The following is a 15,803-nucleotide window of genomic DNA, read 5'->3' as shown; positions in this document are numbered from 1 at the left end:
TATGAGGTATGCGTATATCCAATTTGTAAACAAAACCAAGCTCTAACATATGCATAAGAATATGCATAAGCAGACTGCAATGTTTGAGTCTGGATATTTCCATGTCCATAACAAAACAAAGAATATAAGCCCCTAAAAGTCAACTGCAGAAAACATAATCTGGGATCATCATGATTGTCTTATGATCATCTCTACTTAAAAATTTCCTCCAGATGAGTTATTTTATAAAGGCCTGTTTTGTACTTTGAAGAATTGCAGTTAGCGACATTCAAGTCCATCTTCCTTGGAATGGAGCTTTATGCAAAAGCAACCATAAAAATCCAGCAATTAACTATGGCAAGGTCACAAAAAAATGTTGTACCACCAGTCATAATCTCAACAAATATGATTTTGAGGGGTAATGAAAAATGATCATACCAATGAGAAATGTATTGAACTTGATGGCAATAAATTTGTGAATAACCCTCAGTTTGGGAAAGGTCATCGGGAAAAACGTTGTTACCATTTGTTTCCTTAAAATTAACAGAATCTGCAGACAACCTGCATACATTTTAAATATTTAAAATAATACATATTTCTAAAATGCAAGTAGTGAATCCTTAAATGCTTTTATCAGGAATTAATAAACATCACTGAGTAAACTAATTGAATGCAATAAGATAGGGAGAAAGCAAAGTAAAATGAATGCCCGTCACTTTGCAGCTGCTGACTGTATAAGAATAAACACTTGCTGTGAAATGAGTATTTGCAAAGTGTCAGTCTGTACTGACACTGAATTTACCAGATTGCTCTCAGTGATAACATCATTTAGGTTATATTTGTAGCACGTTGAAGGTGGATGTACTCAATAAACACAAACAGAACACAGAACAGTGTTCAGCTAAAAAGCCTTATGTATGCAAGTGTTGAAAATAAATAAATATATAGAGTTGAGTATGAGGTTTGTAAAATCATTACACTTTATACAGAACAGTACTATGCTGGAAATATTATAACAGACTTTAGAAGCTCTGCAGTATGACGTTACACTGCTAACAATATTATTAGAACCAGTCGATTTGTAGCATAGTACATAATGGAGTGAAATACCACTTATGATTACTGGGTGATACTAATCAAAGGAAACTATAAACAATCTATAGTTCTATTTGCAAAAGTAATTGAGCAAGATTCCATAAATTAAGTATATTTTTTAAGAAAACCTATCTTTTTATAATGTGCATGCTTTTTAATACATGGGAAAAAAAGCAAATCAGTGTTAAAGAGAAAAAACATTTCCATGTTTTACAAAACAGCAGTAACAAAAAAGGAAAACAGCAATTAAATGATAACTGCTAACTCTAGCCTTAGAGATTATGATGAAATTGTGAGACTTAAAGTATGGTGAACATATCACACTGACCTTTACAATAAATTGTATATTTATTGCCACATATGGATACATATTACTCTTAACATTATCAGCAGGACTATCGTACATGTCCCCATAACATAATTTGATGAATCTAGGAAAATGGATAGAAATGAGAACATTCTTTCAAGAGTTCTCATCCAATCTGTTGATTTCCAACTGTGAACCAATATATTCATATGGGAGCATTATGTCTTCATTCTTATTGAAGTATAAGTGCATAGAGGAGATAGTTAAGGGGATAACAAATCACACTTAGTTTTCTGACATTTCTAATGCTTACTGCCAGAGAGTAAGTTCTTGCTGCGTTATGTCACTATACATCTCCAGTGGAAGCAAAGGTCGAGGGTATAAATTAAGATACATTTTCTCATCTCCTAAACAATATCTTACATTTAATATAAAACAATTCAGGCTTGTATATTTAATACTTTAGGCACAAAAATTGTAAAGAACATTCAAGGACAATACATGGACAGTTGAGGGTCCATGCTAAAATGTGCTTAAGTTAACCAATGTAAAGTTTCAAAGTAAAGCTATGCCCTTTCATTGGAAAAAATGCCCTGTAGCATGTAATTATAAGTGCATCTGCACACAGGGTATGATTTACTAAGAACAAACAGACTTCATTTTGCAAGTGCTGTTGCACTCTGCAAGGTAATTATCCCCAAAGATTAGTGAATGAGGTGACACTCTACTGACTTCTATCATCCAATCATGTGCAAACAAAAAAGCAGTATGTTTTTATTTTTGTTGCATATGAATGGGTATTCTTTGAAAAGTGAAACTTCATCACATTCACTAAACTCTAGGGAAAATGCCCTTGGTAGGCACAACTTTACTTGCAAAGTGAACAGTATATCTGTCTTTAGCTATTCATTCTCACAATTTTCTTTTAGTCCCCCCTGAAAATTCCCACAAGTACCTTTTGAGCCTGCCAGTAAAGTCCACCTAATTCAACCTCCTATGATTGTGTGGCAATAAAGCTGCATTGCTCCTGAGTTCAGAGTAGAGTTACCACGCTCATGTAGGCTCAGCCTTCTTGGACTAAAGTGGGATGAAAACAATTCAGGGTGTGTGGTTATCTGCATTGTCACTGTTGATTCACAAGCCTGTAGCTTGTCAATCAGCACCTTCCCATGTCTAGCCTGCCCTTCCCCCTGAACCATACTAGGACATATCCTCAACATGGGGAGGGGACCCCCTGGTAAGTCTCCACGTTGATGTGTACAAGGGGCTCATCTCCTATTTTTGGCCCAGTGAATGTGCAGGTCTGCATGGGTGAAGGCTTTAAAGTAAGGATGCCCCCAGATTTCTGCCCCCCCCCCATGTGAATGAGTAACAATGCTCAGATGACACAAACATGACAACCCATGCACTGGCAGCTGAATGCAACAACTGCGTGGTGATGTTCTCTGATGTGTTTGAGAAAATATGGTCATGAACACAATTGGTCCATGATGCAACCAAAGATATCCGCTGGTTTATTTACTATGTGAAACCAGCTGGCAGGTCCTGAACTCAATGAATTAATTTACTAGAGGTAGTGATACTGCAGCATCAGCCAGAGGATTGTATGGGCAAACAGACCAAATCTGGCTATTTAGTTTGCTTCTTCAGCAATATTCAAACAGCTAAGAGTTTGGATCTAATTCTCTGTTGACCCAAACCTAAAGTTTAACTCTGTTCCCGATTTTGGGATGACATTCTTTGAATCAGATGGGGGGCTGTGCTCAGTATTGGGCACTCCAACTTGCCACAAAGAAAGAAGAAAGTTTTATAAAAAATCATAATGATGTCTTTGAGCACATTTGCTATCATACGTCTTTCCCCCAAACTGATTTCCATAATTTATTCCCAGCTCCACTGTTTAACCAAAAATACTGACAATGTGTATGTTTCCAAATGGAAGAGTGAATTCCAGTGTGCAAAAACTGAGGAGGACTTTTCCACAATTGATTCATGCTCTATAAGCTTAACTTTGGCAGAATCAGCATCTAAGGTTGTTACCTGGTGATACATAGTTCCATCCAGATTGGCACACCTCCATTTTTCACTTATCAATATGTGTTTTAGAGGTTACAAGTCAGAGGGAGATATCTTGTACATCTGGTAGATATGTCCAGTAGTGAGCAGATTTCGGACCAAAACTTTACCTTTAAGACTTTAAAGCAGAACCTCACTCTCTCAATTAACATTGACTATTTTTAATCCTTATACTGTTAGCATTAGCAAAAGACACACCCTTTTGATTGCATGCCTCAGCTAAGGGTAGAAAGATTCCAGGAAGTAAATGCTACATGAAACATCTACCCTTACTCAAGATGGCCATGGCCTGAAATGCTAGGGGATGTTTTTCAAAGTGATTTCTCAGTAAAATAAAGTATGGAGACATGGAGTTGCTTTGAACACTAAAAATTAAAATTTGTGGTGCTCAGATGCATTGTAGCTCCACTTTAAGCTCCTACCAACTTTATTTAGTTGCCCCTTCCCAAGAGATCCTTGGCTTGTGCTTCTTCATCGTAAATCACATTTTCACTAAGCTGCAACTTAAATTAGCCACTTATGTACTACTAACCAGTAAACAAACTATTGCAAGGGCTTGGAAGCAGCAATTTATTCAATTCCTCTTCTTTTCCCTTTTATAGAGTTTGGAGAAGGACCATGTTCCTTTCCTTTACCCCCCAACCCCTCTTTTTTATTTTTTAGTCTTTAAAAACGTTCTAGGTGCATTAATGCAATGACTATGAATTTTGTACCATTCTCATCATGTTGATAAATGATTATCAAGTGTATAATAGTATACTGTACCCTCTGTTAATGTTCTTGTTCTCTAAAAACCCACTGAAAGTGAAAAAAATCATAATGATGTTTTCATGCTCTAAATGGCAGATGTATTTTGTAGCATAAAACATTATTATTGCTATAATAGGCTGAAAAAAACATTTGTAAGTGGTCTCCCAGAAGTTCATAGATGCACCCTACAATATTGGTGTTCTTAAGACTAATGATTGCAAAAAGAATTAGGTCTGTTATAGTGGCAGAAACAGCTGTAGAATAAACACACTTGAAAATTGCAGTTGCTCTCCTTGTGAAAGTATAGGATGAGGTCAAATCTCTGACACCTTTAAGACTTTTGAAAAGCCATGACTATTTCCAAGGTAAAAAGAAATTAATTTTGTCAGAGAAAATCTTCCTACAAAATTGGAATCTCATTTAATTGACTGCCTCCAGTAATCTATCAACCAAATAGATATTAAATATTCACACTGAGTTTTGCATTAAACAGGAAAAAATATATAGGTTTGGTAGTTGGTAGACTCAAAGTTTCAGCATTAGGCAACAGGGTGCTAAATAAATCCTCTTTCATCATTTGCCTTTGGAATGGTCTGTTTTTGCCTCAGGTGCATATTGCATTAATGAATTGCGAAGCCCATTTTTCATCTTAAGTATGCATTACTATCTTGGCATCATTGCATCTTATGAGAATTTTCTGGGTCATTGGTTGTGCCATGTTTCCCAAAGGTTATGGCATGCTTTTTTCTCCATTACGAAGCAGTTATGAACTCTGGTTTTCAATAGTGTTTGGAAAATAATGAAATTTTAGTGGCTGGTTTATTTGATCTGTTCATTTTTAAATAAACAGTTTTCTATTTCATTGTTGCCTGTTTTAAATTTGATCTGCTAAACAACTTGCAGTGAGAAAATGTACTATAATAAACCAATGTACCCTTATGTGTTATTATGTACAAATGATGTTGGATTCTAGTGATTCCATTATTTAAAATGCACTATGGTGACTATACAGTATAAACAGGCATCCCCATCCACATTACCTCTCTTCCATGCATACTTGATTGACAACACGGCCTGGAGAGAGGAGAAGCTGAACCTGATTGGCCGCATCAGCGGTCCTGGAAAACTAAACCTTGACCCACATGGACCAGATAAAGATGGAGGTGTGTGCACAAGGGGATAAAGAGGAGTGAACAGGGGATTTTGCAGGAGAGTGCGGTCTGTGGGTTCTGGTAGGGACTATGCACTGAGAAAAGGCAACCTGAAACCCAGAGGCAGGGTTGAAAGCCAGCAAAGAAGGGAAATGTACAGACTACAAAGAGTGTATAGGAACCCATAAGGTCCTAGGGGAGATCATTAAGAGCAGAGAGAAAAATGCTGCTCGTCTATGGGAATGTATTCATAATTTATGTTGAAACTTATTGTACAGTATGACATGTACATATCTTTGAACTTTATGTTTAAAGAAAATCAGTGCATGTCTCCATTACATGCACATTTCCCCATGTTTTTGTCTGTATAAAAGTGCAGCAAATACAGAAAAATGCATATTGATCCTTACGAAAATCAAGTGCGCTCTTAACTTCTTGAAATGCCAAGCATCTGCCCTGCCTGAGTTCTTTACCGCAGGAATACAGAACATTTCTCCCATATGTTACGTAAATGAAGACTAGAGTAGGTGTTCTGTAGTACAGGCAGGGCTAACAACACTACTTGGAAATACAGTGCAGTAGAAGCAATATAGGAAGTTAGGAGTACAATGGGTTTCTGCCACGATCAACAAGATTTTTAATGCACACTGCTCAAAAAAATTAAAAGAACACTTTAAAAACATATCAGATCTCAATGAGGAAAAATATCATGGATATCTATACTGATATGGACTAGGTAATGTGTGAGGAACGTAAGGATGCCCCATTGTTTGATGGAAATGAAAATTATCAACCTACAGAGGACTGATTTCAAAGACACGGAAAATCAAAGTGAAAAAATTATGCAGCAAACTAGTTCATTTTGCTGAAATTTCATTGCAGCAACTCAAAATGGTACTCAGTAGTTTGTATGACCCCACGTGCTTGTATGCATGCCTGACAATGTTGGGGCATGCTCCTAATAAGACAATGGATTGTGTTCTGGGGTATTTCCTCCCTGATCTGGACCAGGGCATCACTGAGCTCCTGGACAGTCTGAGGTGTAACCTAGCAGCATCGGATGGACCGAAACATGATATCCGAGAGGTGTTCTATTGGATTTAGGTCAGGCGAGCGTGGGGGCCATTCAATGGTATCAATTGCTTTATCCTCCAGGAACTGTCTGCATACTCTCACCACATGAGGCCGGACATTGTCCTGCACCAGGAGGAACCCAGAACCCACTGCACTAGTGTAGGGTCTGACAATGGGTCCAATGATTTAATTCCATTTCCTAATGACAGTCAAGTTGTGATTGTCTAGCCTGTAGAGGTCTGTGTGTCCCTCCATGGATATGCCTCCCCTGCTCTGAACCTGCTCTCATCTATGAAAAGCACAGGGCACCAGTGGCAGACCCGCAGATTCTGGTGTTCAAAGGCAAATGCCAATTGAGCTCTATGGTGCTGGGCAGTGAGCACAGGGCCCACTAGAGGATGTTGGGACCTCAGGCCACCCTCATGAAGTCTGTTTTTGATTGTTTGGTCAGAGACATTCACACCAGTGGCCTGCTGGAGGTCATCTTGTAAGGCTCTGGCAGTGCTCATCCTGTTCCTCCTTGCACAAAGGAGCAGATACCGGTCCTGATGATGGGTTAAGGACCTTCTACAACCCTGTCTACTCTCCCAGAGTAACTGCCTGTATCCTGGAATCTCCTCCATGCTCTGGATACTGTGCTGGGAGACACAGCAAACCTTCTGGCAATGGCACCTATTGATGTGCCATCCTGGAGGAGTTGGACTGCTTGTGCAACCTCTGTAGGGTCCAGGTATTGTCTCATGCTACCAGTAGTGACAGTAGTGTTGCCCATCTAGTGCACCTTTTGTTAATTCCATTAACACCAAAGCAGCTGAAACTGATTAACAACTCCCTCTGCTACTTAACTGACCAGATCAATATCCCAGAAGTTTAAATTACTTGATGCTATACTCTTTTTTGAGCAGTGTTTTCAGTGTTTTTAAAGAGATAAAACACAGTGAAATGTACATGCATTTTTTTTAAACACGTGCAGAAATGTACTGCATATGTTTAAAAAAAGTATAGATTAAGAGTTCCATTTATAATACAGAGTGAATATCTAGTATGGGTTTAAATGGGGGCCACATGCAAAAATCAAGAAAAAATTGTAGGGTTTCTCACAAAAATCTATACCAGACTATTATTCAAGCATACAGCCTAGCTGGCCAGGGAAGGGGAATGAGCATGCACTCCCTCCTCCTGAACCATACTAGGTCAATTGCTCCTAACATGAAGGGGCAACTTGTCAGGGGGGGGGGCGTTTGGCATAGCACCTTGTCCGCAGGTTGATGGGGACAAGGGCATATTGGTCCTGACGAAGCTGAGTGAGATACGCCCATCGGCGAAACGCGTTGACGTCATACGTCAGATACGTCACTTCCGGTCATGCGCACTAGGTGGAACGCACGCTGACCCACAAGGAGGTAGCCATCTTCACATGCCATGAGGCAGGCTTAGGCGGCACAGGCGCCATGGAGAGGTCGGAACCCGCGGTATGTCGGCTGATGTAAGCGGTGGTTCCCTGGTTCCATACAGCAGTACTTTTTTGAAGGGCAGTACTCATGAAGGATATCTTCTTCTTTCTTACTACCCATTGCACAGGTGGTGAGTGGACTGTTACAGGACATTAGATTCAAGGTCCTCTGTGACCTACATGGCATAAAACGTCTAATATAGAGTTCAAAGCTCTTACAGTGACTTCCCTCATATTGTTTGTCTTATGACAGGATGGGGACATTATGGTGCTTTACATAGGAAACAAGGCATGCCATACATATTTCAACGGGCGGAGGAGCCGCTGGGCTTTATCTTGTTTTCAACAACAAGTGATGTGTAGTCCACATACTGTGGTGAAGTCATCACTTAAAGCAGTGTTCTGCTATCTGCATCTGTTTCTCCATCCAGGCAACAATCGGGGCGTTATTTACATCTAAAGAGTCCTAAATATCAGTCACTTCTATTACAGATGAATGGGCCCCAACCACATGTACCGGCATGGGACTGTACTGCATTTTATATATGATATCCTTTTGCTGCCTTACATAGGCTTATGGTTATGCCTCTCTTCTGACGCACACTGTGCTCGCCGCAATGCATACATGTGATATTTCATACCTTTGGTATTTTTGGGAAATCCCCTCTATGGGATAGAACCTACATGGTTATGACATATGTCTTTACATTTATTACATGTGACACTGTATACCTATGGTATAATCTTTGTGTACACCTCCTTTGGGAAGTGTTAACCTATGTACCAGTGCGGCAAAGACTTTAGACATTTTTGTCATTGTCTTGGCAGCACATTTATTCAGACCGGTCTTGGTGATTTTATATGGTTTTAGGTCTGTGTGTATATTGTCTCATACTGAGGTGATGGTAACCAGGGCGACTGCCCATATGTCAAATATTTATATGTAATAAAGCATAATTTTTGGAATTTTTTCTGAGTATCACATTCTGTTCATAGTGTAGCCGCTTTCCTGTGAATTTCTTTTCACAAACCCTTCTTTTTTGCATATTCCCCACAACCCTGGCCCAATGGTTGTGGGAGTCTGCTTGCAGAGGGCTTATCAGAATCTGGAAGTCCCCTTTAACAATAAGGGGTCCCCAGATATCACTCCCATCACTATGTGAACCCCCCACTTATTCACATCAGAAAAAAAAAACCTGACACCCATTGGCACAACCTCACCCCAATGATTGCTCGCCTCCTTCTGACAGCTCTGGCAGATGACAGTTGGTATAAAGAGGTGGGGTGTCCCAGATAATGTCATTGACCATATTTGGGCAAGAAAATATGTGGTCATTGACATCCCTGGGATCCCTTTGGATTTGGTATGGAGTTCGGGGGGATTCCATGCCATTTATTTTCTTGCATGGGGTAAAATGCATACCAAACCTGAAGAGCCTTACACTGTTTTGTTTTTCTCCATTGGTTACATGGTTGGGGATTCCTGGCCATGCAAGTGAATGGGGTCAGGTGTAGTCACTAGTTTTTATGGACTTGAAGATGCCTGCACCCACTGACATCCTTAACAACCATTGACAAAGGGAAGCTGTCATGTATAATAGCAGAATTAATGCAGTTATTTTACATGATGTTTGGCTCCAACCAAACAAGTTAAGGTTTATCCATACACCCAAACAGCCAAGGTCCAGTCCAAATTTGTGTTTGGACCAAACCATAAGCTCATCCAAAATAAAGAAATTAAGAATTACAAAGTAAACACTTAAAAAACAACCTCAAAGCAGTGCGCAGTTGTGTGGTTCTTCTTACTACATAGTAAACATTGACAAACAGAAAAACAGGCTCACTTCTACATGAATGCCTATGGTCTAATAGAACCCACATGACAGAAAAATGATGATAAAGATGGTGAGATCAATACGATTAGGTTGCAGAGTATGTAGAGGGCTGCTCAGAAGAGTTGAACCACAATACCCAGTTCCCCAAAATCCTGTTAAATTTATCAGGGCAACCTCTAGTCTTATATGCTATTCTATAGAGGGGGAGGACAATATTCACCAGTCTTTTCCAGGCATTAATATTAAACTGTGGAAATCCAGTGTAATACTACAGTCTTGTTAGCATAAAATAAAAGTTGTCTCGGAAAAGTCTTTTCAGCTTTTCCAAGATCCATATTAATATTATTATTATTGTTATTCTACAGAATTTATATAGCGCCAACAGTTTATGCAGCACTTTACAATATATAGGGGGACAGTATAATTACAATACAGTTCAATACAGAAGGAATAGGAGGGCCCTGCTCATGGAGCTTATCACCAAATAACCCTAAGGCTACATTCACACTAGCGTTGTGTGCAGGCGGCAGAGAGGCGTTTGGGAAGCGTTTTTACCGCTTCCTAAATGCCTCTGACAATTCTGCACATTGCAGCACATGGTGCTTTTCTAATGGGAGCGTTAGCATTGCATCGCGGCAAAACGGACGCCTCTGGTCGAGTCAGGAGGCGTTGAAGCCTCCTATTCTAGTTTATGGTGCCGCTCTGCAAATGCCCGGCCGGCGTTTGCGGCGCGGTTGCGGGGAGTTTGCAGAGCGGTAACACCATTTAAACTTCATTATAGGCGTTTGCGGAGCATTTTTAACGCTCGGCAAACGCCTAGCACCCGGCGCTAAACCGCGCATGCAGCATTTGTGGAGCGTTTGCAGAGCGTTAAAAAACGCTCCGCAAACACCGGACCAACGTTTGCCAAACACTATAGGGGCATTTGGCAAGCGTTGGTAAAACAGTCAAGTGTGAATGAGCCCTTATAGGTACCATGTTTGGTTACAGATACTGGGGATTTCAAACTTCTGCGAAACACTGTCTGTAATTTGAGATCAAATTAATCTCAGAGACATAATAAAATATTTGTAGGACTAGCAATGCCAGCAAACCCTGCAAGGTTAGAAATTATAGAGTATCTAGTGAGAGCCTAGGGGGTTCTGGATGCAAAAATAAAGTAGAAAGTATGGAGTTCAATTTCTAAAAAATACATTTTGGCATATGCATAGGGTAGTTAAAAAATATACAATAATTCTGGAAGAAACACCATTTTTAAAATGTTAACTTTCCGCAGCATTGTAATGGGAAGATTGGTAAAGATGGTCAATTTGCTTTTAAATGCTACAACTGGGGTGAGAAAATTGTCTGCATATTTTGAAAATGGCAACTGGAATATTAAACCCAGATTGTCAAACTTTGTAGTGAGTTGTGCAGGGCAGCTAGTGAAAAGGCCTAGATTAGAATTCACATCCATCTAAAAAATTATTTGACTTGCTTCAGTTCTTAAAGCTGGAGCAAACACTAAGTTCCCGAACCACACCCAGAATCCTCCCAGCTTGTCAAGGATGTGACAGATATATCAACAAATCACCAGTGTACAAGGACACTCTCTAATACATCTAATCAGTGCTGCTTAAGGTTGTAAAGCTAGGGCAAATAGGAGTTTGAACTGTGGACATTCCTGTCTTGTGCCCCTCTGCACAGGGAATGGGATTAAAATACTGTTGTTGACTCTGATTCAGACTGTAGGCTGTTTGTATAGAATTTGTACCCAGGATATAAATAAAACCCCAAACCTCTGCAGGGTCATATAGGGCCATTCATGAGATTCAAAGGTGTTGTGAGTATCCAAAGCGAGGACAGCCCTGGGGGTAGAAGAGGGGGCTAAGACTTGAAGGTTAGTGAAGAGTCTACAAATGTTTATGTTTGTGGATCTCACTGGGATAAACCCAATTTGGTCCAATAGAGATAACCAAATGTACCCTTTAATTGATTTTAGTAGTGTTGGCTTTGGAGTCCTGAGTCAGCTAAGCACATTTGTAAAGCACATTGCTATACTTTATAAATGTGCATTTATTTTTAAAGCAGCAGTATAACTCTGGTAAGATCGTTGTTTTATAAATAGAGCACAAGTGTGCAAATCAGGAACAATGTGATATTATATGCAATTGAATTTACTTAAATGTAAAATGCAGGTGTCAATAATAGAAAATGACTTTTTTTAACAGTGCTTTCCACATTTGTGGGACAGAATACAGAATCCAAATTAAGTATACTGTGCATTTCAAAATCCTAATTGAAAGTTAATTTGCTTCTCGGTTAGAATGTTTCAATGAAGATGGCATCAGATGTCATTAGTGATTTACTTCTGGAGACCCTGGTTGGTTGGCTGTCTTTGCTTTCAATAGTTTCTATGAAGCATGCAAAGTAAAAGTGAACACAGAACTCCTGATCTGTGTAGCTGTTTCTTCTCCGTAATTCTGTATGTACTGAAGCCAATGGATGAGAGTGACAGCCAAGACACTAGCATTTTCAAAATGGGAGGCTAGACATGATATCCTACATATTTCTTCAGTACAGTTTACTTTAAGGGAAAGAAATCCAGGGACTACCATAGCCTATCTGTTTCTAATAATGGTAGCTGAATGGATACCACTGACTTGGTTACTTTATAGTGTCGGACCTATAACAAGTATGCAGCAACTGAAATCAAACTCCCTGATCTGCACACTTATCCCAGATCAGAATTCTCAGTATGAGAACCAGGCAACTATGTTCAGAAGGAGAGGACGACAATGGTAGCCTACAGATTAACCTAACTACATGTTTCCTTTGAAGAGGAACTAGAGCCTAACAGAAACCTTTCTACAGCTTCTAAAAATAACAGTATTTAGCACTCAGAACAATTTGTTATTTGGGTCCAATCTGCATTATTATTACTGGAAGTCATTCTGTATCAATTCCACTGCATTATCATGATGGAAACAGGAAGGAAAGCTTTTACCAGCATGTGACAGCAGAGCATTTTTATTCCTGATTCAGACCCCAGACCTTTAGGCTGCATTCAAACTTGACCAATTTGTAGCTTGAAGCTTCAAAAACGCTCAAACTTCAAAAAATCTATTGTTCTGTATGGTGCCTATTCACACCTGATTGCGAGAAAAGGCACCATAGAGAACAATTGATTTTTCAAGCTTGAGCGTGTTTGGAGCTTTGAGCTTCAAGCTACTAATCACTCAAGTGTGAATGCAACCCAAGATTCAGAGGAAAATTGGCCACACATGTCCAATTTTTTATGATTTTTGCACAAACAAATGACTATTACACACAGGGAAATCCCATAAACAATAACTGCTTTATTCAGTAAAATCTTGCTAACTGTTATTGTGGTATTAGCAGACTGTAAATGCTTCACATTTTGATTGCATTCCTAATTCTTTGTATTTAGTGTTTGCTGAATTGTAATATATATATAACAGCTGCTTTTACTGTAATCAATCTTTCCTATGACATAAATCCATATTGTGTCTGTCAGAAATCCTGCACATGAGGAACCAGCGATAGGAAAATCACACTTAAAATGTCTGTATGTACGTGGACGAATAAACAAAAAATATTTCAAAACAGCTAAAAGGCATTTTTAAAGAATTTAAGCCTACCTAAATGAGACACACAGGAAAAGAAATGTTTCAGTACTTTTATAAATCTATGAAATAGTCTTTTTCAGAAGTTTAATTGTAACGTCTCATCTTTTGAAGGTTCCTCCTGCAGCAGCAGAGATTTGGGGTATTGTAAAAAGGCAGACACTTCCAGACCTTTATCACTGCGCTCTTGTGTGCAGCAAAGCAGACCTGCTAGCACAACCCATTGCTTTTGTGGTACAAGGTCACTCTAATTTCCTCCCTCTGGTTTTCATATTCCCACAAGGACGACTAATGCAAGTGCTATCATATCCTGACACAATGAATTGTGGAAACAGGCTTGTATTTCTTTCTTTTACTCCCTCTTCTTTCTTTTTTTCTAACAATGGCCAGTACAGCACATGAGCCAAACTTTAACTCCTTAACAGCCGCATACATTTCAGATATGGAGGGGGTCATGATATGAGGTAAGGATCCTGTGTTTGCTACAAAGAACTAACCATTTCTTAAAGGATAAGCTTACCTTTTGCAACATGTTCCATGTTACACTCATATTCAGGGTGTAACATGTTATATAAGCACCGGCCCCCGCACCCCCCAAGTTCCCGTTTTGACAGCTAGCAGGGGATCTTCTTCCCCCGCTTGCTGTCACAAACTAAAAAAAAAGCAGCCGTATGGGGCTCCGCCACGTCATTCATGCATAGTGTTCTGTGAATGGAAAAAGTAGAAGTTCCGACAGCCTTTTCTGCTGTCAGCTTGTAGTTTCAATTAACTACTAGAGCGCCGTTGATCACTTTCTTTTAGAGTGTAATTGCCTGCCCATATCAGAGATACGGGCAGACAGATACACAGACAGTCTGTAGGACCATGGCATTACACCCACGATCTGCTGATCGTGGGTGCAATGCTTTACAGGTCCCTAACAAAAAAAGAAAAAAAATGCATTTATTACTTTTTTTATGTAAAAGTGAAATTATTCTTTAAACCGTCCTGTACTTGACTGAAGTTATGGCCAGTGTCAAACTGCACACAATAAGACTCCTTTCACACGAGTGGACCGATCAGGTCTGCCTGTCTGTTTTTAAAGTAGACCCAACTGGACGCTCCATTGGGCTCTATGGAGTGACGGGTGTAAACAGACATCTGGCCGTTTAAACCCGCCTGCATAAAATCCGATCCTGTCCAGTAAAAACAGATGGATGGGGATCTGTTCCCCAATTGAGTTGCAAATTTGTATCTGTTCTGATAGGTTTGCATTCATGTGAAGAGTCCAAATACTGACACAGTGCAAAAATGCCTGCTCAAGACATTCATTAAAAATAAAAATTAGGCAAAGAACTGGAATTGTTTCTAACAGGAACCAATGAGATGTCGCTGTTTATTTTGGGAACATGAATTCTAATTGGTTGCTATGGGATACAACTACAATCTTGTGATCATTTTTTTTTCTTCTATTTTAATGGATAGCTTATTTTGATAAAATTGTTAGGGATTTAAAGTGTATCTACAGACAAAGTTTGTTTTTGTTGTTTTTGATATGGTAGAGAAGGCTTAGAATGGGGCTTGGTACAGGTTAACTGCAATGTATCAATCCACTGGGCTATGTTCTGATATGGAAGGTATAGGAAGTATTTACCAGGGCTTGGTTTCACTATCGTTAAGAACCACTGAACTCAAAGAAACTAAATTAGAATTCCACAAAATACTTCATACATTGTACTGTTCTTATGCAATATTTAACTTGTAACAAATATTTTTAAACAGTATACAAATCACAGATATGAGCAAAATCACTATACATTTCCTTTAACTTATGTCTTTGCCTAGTCATGGATCATATCAGTTAATGATCATAAACTGTACAGACATCAAAGGGACCAGATCCAATCCCAATGACTCTAGTTATTTTTGCATTGTGGTTTGAAGACCACCTGATTGGCTTTTATAGGCAACCAAGCTACTTTTATTTTCCTACTGCTTTTATCAGTCAGCTCTTGTGTGAAACACCAACAAGAAAAGTTCACTATGCTGATCCTACACAAAAACAAGATACATGGGAGTAGATAATGAAAACAATGCCTGGGCCAGGATGGCATGCAGCAGATCAGTGTCTATTGAAAGATTTGCATGAAAAGACCATCATTATTTAAGATGCCTGATAAGGCATTAATAAGAATAATACAATATAAAATATTAAACTACAAAAGCTGAATCTTCTACATCGTAATTAAGTCAAGCAGTAAAATACTATAAGCAAGTGTGGGGTGAAGCAGGCCGCTGATATAAGCACATACTTTATCCTACTACTGTAGCTTGCCCAGTCATGCAGGTGCAATTGTGACAATACCTATTCCCCACACATACTCATTCATTATTAAAGGTTGGCTCTTCTTGGACCACAAAAATGGAGACAACACTGGCACAGGACATCAGAAGACCAATTTAGGCTGCAGTTGCACC

The 15,803-nt window shown here is 39.2% G+C and overlaps 1 protein-coding gene across 7 annotated transcripts in view; it reads right to left on the bottom strand.

Annotated features, from left to right (window-relative positions):
* MCTP1 (multiple C2 and transmembrane domain containing 1) overlaps window positions 1-15,803 on the bottom strand; it is a 916,692-nt gene that overhangs the window by 78,662 nt on the left and 822,227 nt on the right. The gene's annotated exons all lie outside the window — the stretch shown is intronic.

This window comes from Staurois parvus, unplaced genomic scaffold (genome assembly GCF_062004578.1).
Source record: "Staurois parvus isolate SC_StPar_1 unplaced genomic scaffold, SC_StPar_1.0 ptg000218l, whole genome shotgun sequence".
Taxonomy (NCBI): domain Eukaryota; kingdom Metazoa; phylum Chordata; class Amphibia; order Anura; family Ranidae; genus Staurois; species Staurois parvus.
This window is presented reverse-complemented; position numbering and strand designations above follow the sequence as displayed.